The sequence below is a fragment of the Eulemur rufifrons genome, chromosome 3, assembly GCF_041146395.1.
Source record: "Eulemur rufifrons isolate Redbay chromosome 3, OSU_ERuf_1, whole genome shotgun sequence".
NCBI classification, from domain to species: domain Eukaryota; kingdom Metazoa; phylum Chordata; class Mammalia; order Primates; family Lemuridae; genus Eulemur; species Eulemur rufifrons.
Window position 1 is genome coordinate 71,163,282 of NC_090985.1, and position 11,296 is coordinate 71,174,577.

Genomic DNA, 11,296 nt, shown 5'->3' on the forward strand with positions numbered 1-11,296 from the left:
ATGCAGAAAAAGCATTTGACAAAATTCAGCACCCTCTTATAAGAACGCTTAACAAAATTGGCATAGATGGGACTTACGTAATAATGATAAAAGCCATATTGACAAACCCACAGCCAACATCATACTGAACAGGGAGAAAATTAAAAGCATTTCCACTTAGAACTAGAACCAGACAAGGCTGCCCTCTATCACCACTTCTATTCAACATAGTGCTGGAAGCCCTAGCCAGAGCAATCAGACAAGAAAAGGAAATCAAATGGGGGCAGAAGAGGTCAAATTATCATTCTTTGCTGATGATATGACCTTATATCTAGAAAAAATCCCAAAGATTCTTCCAAGAGACTCCTGGAATTGATAAATAAATTCAGCAAAGTCTCAGGTTACAAAATCAATGCACACAAACCAGCAGCCTTCATATACAACAAAAGTCAAGCTGAGAATCAAATCAAAGACAGAATACCTTTCACTTTAGCAACAAAAAAAAATAAAGTACCTAGGAATATATTTAATTAAGGAGGTGAAAGACCTCTACAGGGAGAACTACGAAACACTGAGGAAGGAAACAGCTGAAGACATAAGCAGATGGAAAACCATACCAAGCTCATGGATCAGCAGAATCAACATTGTTAAAATGTCTATACTACCCAAAGTGATATCTACAAATTCAATACAATCCCTGTTAAAATACCAACATCATTTTTCAGATCTAGAAAAAAATAATTCTATGGTTCTTATGGACCCAGAGAAGACCCTGTATAGCCAAAGCAAACTTAAGCAAAAAGAACAAATTGGGAGGCATCGATTTACCAGACTTCAAGCTATACTACAAGGCTATATAGTAAACAAAAGAACATGGTACTGCACAAGAACAGACACACAGGCCAATGGATCAGAATAGAGAACCCAGACATAAAACCATCCTCATGCTGTCATCTGATCTTCAACAAAACAGACAAAAACATACACTGGGGAAAAGAATTCCTATTCAATAACCACACGTAGAAGACCGAAACAGGATCTCCACCTCTCACCACTCACAAAAATCATCACAATGAATAACAGACTCAAACCTAAGGCATGAAACCATAAGAATTCTAGAAGAAAATGTTGGAAAAACTCTCACAGACATTAGCCTAAGCAAAGAATTTATGAAGAAGACCCCACAAGCAATCATAGCAACAACAAAAATAAATAAGTGGGACTTGATCAAATTAAAAAGGTTCTGCACAATCAAAGAAACAATTAGAGTGAACAGCAACCTACAGAATGGGAGAAAATATTTGCACACTATACATCCGATAAAGGGCTGATAACTAGAATCTGTAAAAAAACTCAAGCAAATCAGCAAGAAAAAAATCAAACAACCCCATTAAAAACTGGGCAAAAGAGATGTACAGAAGCTTCTCAAAAGAAGACAGACTAATGGCCAAAAAACACATGAAAAAATGCTTAACATTTCTAATCATCAGGGAAATGCAAATCAAAACCACAATGAGGTATCACTTAACTCCAGTGAAAACAGCTCTTATCAAAAAGTCCCCAAACAACAAATGCTGGCATGGATGTGGAGAGATAGAGACACTCATACACTGTTGGTGGGACTGCAAACTGTACAACCTCTATGGAAAGTAGCAATGGAGATACCTCAAAGAACGAAAAGTAGAACTACCATTTGATCCAGCAATCCCACTACTGGGTATTTACCCAAATGAAAAAAAAGACATTCTATAAAAAAGACACCTGCACTCAAATATTTATAGCAACACAATTCACAATTGCAAAGATGCGAAGGTCAGGCACAGTGGCTCACGCCTGTAATCCTAGCACCTGGGAGGCCGAGGCAGGAGGATTGCTTAAGGTCACGAGTTCAAGACCACCCTGAACAAGAGCGAGACCCCATCTCTACTAAAAATAGAAAAACTTAGCCAGACATAGTGGTGCACGTGTGTAGTCCCAGCTACTAGGGAGGCTGAGGCAGGAGTATCGCTTGAGCCCAGGAGTTTGGGGTTGACGTGAGCTGGGCTAATGCCACGGCACTCTAGCCTGGGAGACACAGTGAGACTCTGTCAAAAAAAAAAAAAAAAAAAAAAGGTGTGGAAACAATCCAAGTGCCCATCAATACACAAGTGGACTAATAAAATGTGATATGTGAGGCCACAGTGTACTACTCAGCCATAAAAAAAAAAAAAAAGTGAACTAATACCTCTTGTATTAACCTGGACAGAACTGGAGACCATTCTTCTAAGTGAAGTATCACAAGAATGGAAAAACAAATACCACATGTACTCACCATTAAACTAGAACTAATCAATCAACACTCATGTGCACATATGTGAAAATAACATTCATCAGAAACCAAGCAGGTGGGAGGGGGGAGAAAGGGATGGGTAAATTCACACCGAACAGATACAATGCACACTATCTGGGTGACTGGCACATTTATAACTTTGACTCAAACAAAACAAAAGCAATTTATGTAACTAAAACGTTTGCACCCTTGTAATAGTCTAAATAAATAAATAAAAAGAGTTATAATTACCAATACTTTTAACATAGAAAAATGGAATTCCTAAGTATAATGTGTACTTTCCATTCTAGGTATTCGCATCTAAACATCCACACCATATTTCACAGGTCACAGAATAAAAAGAGATGGTCTATTGTTGTTTTTCTTCAAAGAAGAAAAAATTCTTCCTTTGTAGAAGTATGGGGGAAGTTTTTGGAGAAACAAGCCTAATGGATGCCCTCGTGAAGTATATCATTTCTCTTGCCTACTCCTCACTGCAATTACCATGTGTCAGCCTTCTACAGTTTGTTTGGATCAAGTCCTTGACAATTACCTTAGGCTATTTTAAATATCTGGAAAGTTCAGATGTTAAGCTCTCTCTGTATTTACATTATGCACGTGTACTTAAGAAATACTTTAGCTAGAAAACTGGACTCTGATACAGGGCACTAGGACCCCAATTAACCGACTGGGTTTCTACCAGCAGTTCTCAAACTAATGTGTATAAGATCATCTGAGATAGTAAAGAAGAAGATTCCTGAGCTCCACTCTGAAGGACCATACCATAGGATCTCAAAGGATACTCAAAAATCTACGTTTATCAAGCACCCCAGATAAATGTTATGCAAGGACTGCACTTGGACAAACACTGGTCTATACTATATTTTATGTAATGATAGTGTTAACAATTTTTTGTTCCCAGGTTACACAGCAAAACCATCACCAGCTGATACATCATCAGCCATGTTGAATCAGAATCTTTCCCAGATTCATTTTTAACCCTTTTAGCAACTTATTTTTTAAATTAAGAGGTAAGATTTGATATGCCAAAACTAAGCTACAATTGTCCTTGAGAAATGAGTAGCCTACAGCAAAATGACTACCTGTTTGAATTTTCAACTTAATACTAATGAATTAAGAACAATGAAAATGATCTCAGGGCTTATCAGGTTCTAACTACTGTGCTTTCTGCTTTACATTTCAATTAATCCTTACAAAAATCCATTAAGGAAGATATTTTTTACATTTATAAAAGAAGAAACTGAGGCAACACTACTATCAAACTGCACTAACAGAAGTCAGATCTGCCTGACTTTAAACTATGGCTCATATATACTATAGCACCCATATACCAAGAGTTGCTCTATTCTTAAAAACTTAAAAAAAGAAGAGCAAGGAGAGGAGTTTGTTTACTTCTAAGATATTACTTTTAAGATAAAGATACTCTAATTTATACAGAGCAGGATCATTTAACTAATTCTCCTCCCCAGCCTAACTAACCATATTCAGAGAACAGTAGATCTTGGCAAGTTGGGGCTACTATATGCCCAGAGTAACCTACTTCAAGTGAGGACTCAACAGTTTGTTTCCACCCAGCCTATTTAATCATAATTATGGGTATACCTAACAACTACCAAAAGAATTTGTTTACCTTAGTTAAATAAAAAGCTATATACCTACATTTCTGTTGGTGCTAGAACATTTTATAACTACCCAAGTAATTTAGGGCAGGGAGGAGAGCCCTTAAACACCTTAACATAACTCTATCCATCCCATGCTTTGCACCCTGGCCTTTCCTGTTTCTAGAAATCATGTTTCTCAGTACATTCAATCACCAAACTCCTCCCTACAACAGCCAATGTACTATTTCCAGAAATCTGCAAAGAGATTTGCACTAGGATGCAGGGGCCTATTTTCAGTGTACATGAAATGCTTCAAAATTGTTCCAAAGCTACACAGTAATAAACTAAATTCTTAAAAGGAAATGTATTAATTTACTATTCCACTCAGAAGCTATAATGCAATAAAAACTAAACTCATTTTCTTCACTCCACAGTTAACCATGGCATTACTTATCAGCTAACTTGAACTAAAAAAAAATTCTACCGAGACTAAAATAAAGTGATACAGAGATAAGGATAAGTGAGAAAGTGAGAAAAATCCAGCTAGCAATCAATGACTCTACCTATTCTTGGAAAGGAGGAGCAGTACCTTATTCCTTACATTTCCATAAGGGAGGATTTCCTTTCCAATCTCTAGAAGGAAAGAGTACTCTCCCCACTATAATGATACCTCCCCAAAGAGTGGTTTATCCCAACCTTTTTCAAGATACTGCAAACATATCATTTGTGAGTACCGGCAGCTCAAGGCTGCTGGTCAAGGAGAGTGACTAGCCAAGAAGCTCTGCTCCCCTAGGTCTTATATCCAATCCCCTAGTGCTGGGGAGATAGATCCCTGCTCACCTGTGGCCCATTATCTGCCAGGGGGTGCTGTCTGATCCAATTCATGAGACTGGGTAAATCACTGCTTCCCAGCAATGAGGCTCTTGCATCCTACACTTTCTTAGTGCCCACTGCCCTCAGGTAGAGTAAGGCAATCCTGCCCCATGTGGTAGCGTAATAGGTCAAACTGCAGAGACCCCAAATTTTCTCTTTTCTAAGCAAGAATAGTGCTGGCTATCCCCATCTGTGTAGTAATCCAAATGTGCTGTCATTTGTACTTTAGACTCAGCTTTCCCTCTGGCAGGCTCAAACTCAAAGTCTACATTTGGGGAAACTAATAAGCTGTCCAAGCTTCAGCTTCCAAAATAGTTTTCCCAAAGCCCTGTTTTGGTGTAATTCAGCTGATGCTCTACTTAAATAAAATTTGTGCTAAAGTTACATTGCTGGCCCTGAATGGATTCACCCATTTGTGTAGTCCCCTTCCCTTGAATCTGGGCCAGACTTGTGACTTGCTTTAATCAACAAAATGACGCAGAAATGATGTTGTGCCAGTTCTAAGCCTATGTTTAAGAAGGCCTGATTGCTTCTGCTTTTTGCACTCTAGTGAGTGGTAAACCACCAGCAACCAGGTAAGGCTGGCAACCTTATTGAAAAGGCAAAACAAAGAGGGAAGGGCTGAGACTGCCCACAAGACTACATGCAGAAAGGGTGGGTGGGTAAGGGGTGTTCAAGCTCCAGCTGAACTGCCAGCTGAATGCAGCCATTACAGTGTGATCACCAGGAAAATCGCCCAACTGAGACCAGCCCAGGAAAGCAAAACTATGAACAAATAAAATGGTTGTTTTAAGCCACTAAGAGTTATTGGTTACCCAGCAATAGATAACTGAAACAATGCTCACCTGGTTCCTTGTGTTTTTGCATAATTTGTTCAAACCTCAGAGAAAAGTAGGGGTATAATTAACCACAATCCACAAAATTCACACAACTTCAGAAGATAAAAGTTTTATGCCCTTCCTGATATTAATGACTCTACTAAACAAGTTCCAAGAGGACAGTCTTCATGTCTGTAATCTCAACATTGTACTCCCAGCACCTAGCACTATGTCTGGCATATGGTAGATATACCAGTATGTGTTGTGAGTGAATAGTAGGTTTAAGAAATATCAAGATTAAGGCCGGGCGCGGTGGCTCACGCCTGTAATCCTAGCACTCTGGGAGGCCAAGGCAGGTGGATCGCTCAAGCTCAGGAGTTCGAGACCAGCCTGAGCAAGAGTGAGACCCCCGTCTCTACTAAAAATAGAAAGAAACGATATGGACAGCTAAAAATCTATACAGAAAAAATTAGCCGGGCATGGTGGCACATGCCTATAGTCCCAGCTATTCGGGAGGCTGAGGCAGTAAGATCGGATAAGCCCAGGAGTTTGAGGTTGCTGTGAGCTAGGCCGATCCCACGGCACTCTAGCCCGGGCAACAGAGCGAGACTCTGTCTCAAAAAAAAAAAAAAAGAAATATCAAGATTAAATCAACAAATGCTAGTCTTCCTTATAACTTAGAAATTGTCTAACATATGGTTTTACATAATACATTCCCAAAAAAGTTGTTTAAACATATGAATTTGAAGTGTATACTAAGAAGAGCTTTTAATATATCTTTGTTTTTTTTAATGGGAGAGATTATTATGTAAGGGCAAAAACCATGAAATATCATTACACAGGTGGAGTATTCCTAATCCCAAAATTCAAAATACTCCAATAAGCATTTCCTTTTAAGAGTCATTGTCAGTGCTCAAAGTTTCAGGTTTCGGAGCATTTTGGATTTCAGATTAGAGATACTTAACCTGTCTATACTTTGGAAATTAGATTTTGATTTATATGTCCCCAAAATAAAAATTTTCAAAGACTAAGCTTTTATCAAAGTGGAACAAACTTCATCTGTAAAAGCAGAATTAAAATCAACAAATTTCCAAAAGGCAATTAATACCTACATTTCACCAATGTACTTTTCCAGACAAGATATCAACTTTTGCTTTATCCTTGACAAGAGGAAAACTACTCTGTGGTAAAATACTTATAAATTTCAAAATCACCTACCAATAACCACGGCAATGAGGAAACAGACAAGTTCAAATCAACACAATAGAAAAGTTTAACACATTCCAAACAGATAAATTCGAACTCTTCCTTTATAGCCTTCAATTAAAGTTCTGCTGTAGATAAAGTGTCAGAAGTTTAGTGGGAAAAGAATATTGACCTAGGAACAAAAATATTGGTCTTAGTTCTAGTTCTAATTTGGCCACTAACTAGCCTCGGTATATTCATCTAAGAAGCAATGATTACCTCCTGACACCTACATCAAATGATAAATATATGCAGCCACTAAAAAAAAGTAAAATGCTAGACTAATATAAGAAATAAGAGATATTCTTCTTAATGCTAGCAAAAAAGAGTAAAATTCATCTATGTATGTGTTTTTGTCAGACTTTTTCCTCCATTAAATATTAGTAACGAATTCCTTGGGCACCATTATAAAGGGTGGTTTATTGAGTTTCCCACTGCTCATAATTATATCATAATTGTATTCAAAGAGAAAAAAAGACTCCAGTCTTTCTAATAATTATGGAATTAAAGTTTCTAGAGCCATAAAAGCTAAGAATTAATAACATGCTCTAGTTCCCTACTACCAAGAAGATAATCTTACAGGTGTAGAAAAGTTCATTGTTTACTTATCAAATTGTGCTTTAACCAAACTAATGAGAGTTAGCTACTTAAGCCTTTAAAAAACTGAATAGCAGTCTCCATTTCATTTATTTAGTAAAGTCTCTATTTTTATTTGATAAAGGCTTCTTGAATAAAAGAAAGGAGTATTCTGAAGTAAGGCATAACTTAACAGAAAAGATAAAAAAGTTCTTGAAGTTTCTAATTTCACTAACATCACCTCTCTCTTATCCTCTCCCCAACCCAAATTGAGACATACAAAGACAGTTATAATCAAAATGACTGGTCTGATATTGCTATTGCTCTCCAGCCACCCAATTCATTCCTTTCCTCAGACTCACAAGCTCTCATGCACGTAGAAAACAAGAAGGGTACCAACATTTCAATTAAAATCTAAGACCCAAGAATCACAAACTGTGTAAGAACTGGAAGGAACCTCCTGGGATCATCGAGTCCTTACTGATGATGTCACTTAAATGCAATAACTCTATCCAATGGATGGTAAATGAGTTGCACTACCTTCATTCAAGAAAGAAAACCATCATATCAACCAACTCCTGATTCCACTTTACCTACCTACTTACTGATACTTAGGCAAATCACTGAAAGTCTTGGGGTAGTTCGTTCTTAATATAACAGTAAATAATATAAGTTAGTCAAAATTCTCTGTATACTGTAAACCACAACACAAGTGTAGTATCATATCTCTAGGTGTATATACAGTATGTCTCTACAGGTGTTCTTATCACTGACTGAATGGGAAAATCTGAAGGTTTCATTGTTTTAAAAAGCCCCCAGTAATTCCGAGAGCTGCCCCCAGACCAAATGATTAGCCCATGGCTTTCATGGATGAGCTTCATGTGATCCACAGACTCTCCTAAAACTATATATTAAATATGTAACCATAGGTACATATGGAAATTTTCCAGGCCAGCATATTTCTTTAGTTTCACCAAGAATTAGTAATCCCCAAAAGGCTGGAAAGTAGCACACATATGCTGAGGGTAAAGCTTCCATGGATCTTCCTCAAAATGGTACCAATGTTCTCCCAACCAACTTGGATCACAATCAGTTATTTGTACTTTCTTCATTTTCCCTCTCATCAAATTCAGTCTATTCTACTTCCTTTCCATTCCCATTACTACTACCAGAGCTCAGACCTTCACAACCTATGACCACAGCAATTGGGAGGTCTCCAATTCACACTACACACCTCAATTTCAATTCATACTACCCACTGCTACCTAATTAATCTTCCTAAAACAAAGTTTTAAAAATTGTTTCACTCTCAACTCAAAAATCATCTGTGGAACTCCCACTGCCTAATAAATCCAAGGTCATTACCTGGCACTAAAACCAATCCATAAGCTGGTCCAAATTTTTACTTTAAGCTTTATCACCCTTTATCCTGGTACAAATATTTTTGTTCCACCCAAACCTAATTACTTGCCTCTCCTCAAAGGTATGAACTCTGTGCTCTCTTAGATCCTTGTCTTTGGATTACCCTTCCCTATTTATCAAACTTAAAGCTATCCTTCAAAACCAAGAAGCCAGAAGCTCCCTCCCAACCCTACCTTGCCAAATGAGATCTGAGCAGTAGCCCTTCTGCATTTGAATTCTGAAAGGATTTTTGTTATTGTTTATGAAACTTAACTATATATTAAAACACAAATGAGGCACTTATGTATAGTACTACCCACCTAGCTAGTCTGTGAAAGCAGAAACTTCTAATCATCCTCATCTTTGTATTCCCCAAAATATCCCACACAGTCTATAGTCGATGCTTAAAAATTATGCAAGGAACTAAAAGAAATTTCAGCCATCATGGGGTAAACAGCAAAGATTACTATCTGTTTGAAGGCAGAGCCCTTATCTGTGACATCCTCTACCATGCCAGGCTTCCAAAAACCATAACTCTTAATTACTGTTTTTTCAAAACCATGATGTTGTAGGTCTTACAAGCAGTCCTGCATTTCAAAGGAAGAACTATTTGAAAATGTATTTGAAAATGTCAAGCTATGTCCTGAAGAACTATTTCACATACCTTACACTTCTCAATTTGAGTAGCTCCCAACACTTGGCCACTACATTTTCAATTTTAAAAATATTAACTATTTATGAAAAGTGATCATTTCCTGTCACAGCTAATTTACTACTTTATGGTTTTAAAAAACTCACATAAATAAAAGAATGACTTTCTTTTATAAAAGGTGCATTTGGCTTGTATAATACACACAGACTTGGTGAGACACGTAAAGTGGATTTATACAAAGGCATGCACTCCTGTAGACAACTGCAGACAACTCTAAACCACGTATTTCAGTTAAAAACACCAAACAGGAAAAACAAAGATTACTTTGGACATACTTTGTTTACTACTATTAAGAGAAGCATTTTAAAGCACAAACTCAAATCCTGTTGCACATCAGCCTACATAAAAAGATAAAAACTTATGAAATAGAAAAAGAAAACTAAATCAAGCCCCTGGGAAATATTTCATTCTGGAAGAGTGAAAATGTAAAAATTACAACAGATACTCCTCTTCGTTGGTTAATGAAGGTTTCATATAATTACCACAGCAAAAAGTACTCAACTCCAAATTAACAGAGCAAAGAAGGGACTGTGAACAAAACTGATCATTTAAAGGTTGTAAAAGGAAGGGGTAAACTACAAAATTTAAATTTCAAAAAGAAAGAAAAAAGATGGCAGGAGAGGGTTCAAGTCACAAGTTAGATAAGGACTGGTAAAATCTGCAAGGTCACTGGGACCTACCAGGTCACAAAGGTGGAGGTGGGGGTTGTGTTGGGGGGAGCTGCAGAGTCGGTGAAGAACCGGGAGTGACAAAAACACGTCAGAAAAAGACATTCGAAGGCTGGAGTCCTTGGTTTGGGACGCTGCAACTGGGGTGAAAGTCAGGGCACCAGGAGTGGTGAGTCCATATATTTGTGTTTTGCGGGAGGTGTTAGGGAAAGGCAGAAAGGTAGAAAGGCGGCGCAGAGAAGACTAAGGAAGCTTGAGAACCGCGTCTGCAGAGTCACGGAAACACTTCGCTCCTCTCCAGTATCATCTGCACAGGCCCGTGCCAGGGCCAACTCGGGGCAAGACCCGTGACCCCACCCCAGAAAACTCCTGGCCTTCGGGCTGGAGAAGGCGGCCTGGGCTGCGCGGACCGACCCCCGACGGCCGCTCAGAGGACCTCGCCCCGGGACGATCGGCGCCGGGTCCCGGCACCGCGGCGAAGGCTCCGGGCCCGTGCCCCGCGCCCCGCCCCGCCCGCGCCCCCTGCCCTGCGCCGCGGTGTCCTTACCCGGCGCGAAGCTGTCGGCTCCCGGCAGCCGGGCGGCCACGGCAGCGGCACCTCCTCCTGCGGCGGGCGCCCTCACCCATCCGCGCCCAAGATCGCCATCTCGCAGCGGGCGCGGCAGCGGCAGCCACCCAGGCGTTGGCCCCGGAAGCCCAGGCCGCCTGCAGCCACTCTGAACCCGCACGCCGCGCTCGCCGACACCCGACCCTCCCCCCACCCCCTCCCCGGCCACGCGCCTCCCCCAGCCGACCCCACACCTCCCTTCCTCGGGAGCGCGCCGCGTGCTCGTCTCACCAGCGCCGCGCCCTGAGCGCGCGCCTACCCACTGGCCCTAGCACCGCGCGCAGCGCGGCAGTCACCCAAAGTCCCCAACCTCGGACCCGAATTCGACTCTCTCCGAGCATGCGCAGCGAAGGCACTCCGATGATGCGTGAAAACTCCGCTCCGCCGGGTCTTCGGGGCGTTCGAGTGGAGGGGGAGGGCCGGCCAATAGGAGAGGGGGGCGGGGCCCGAACCTGTGGAAGGGGCGGGGCCGCCAAGGAGATCTAGG

General features: G+C 40.3%; 1 protein-coding gene across 3 annotated transcripts in view; it reads right to left on the reverse strand.

Moving 5' to 3' along the window:
- Positions 1-10,967, reverse strand: part of WWP1 (WW domain containing E3 ubiquitin protein ligase 1) — a 128,751-nt gene extending 117,784 nt beyond the window's left edge. For all 3 annotated transcript variants that reach the window (XM_069465491.1, XM_069465490.1, XM_069465489.1), the window contains exon 1: positions 10,750-10,967. The gene's annotated coding sequence lies outside the window, so the exon portion shown is untranslated. The remainder of the gene's footprint in view (positions 1-10,749) is intronic.
- Between the last annotated feature and the right edge of the window lie 329 nt (positions 10,968-11,296).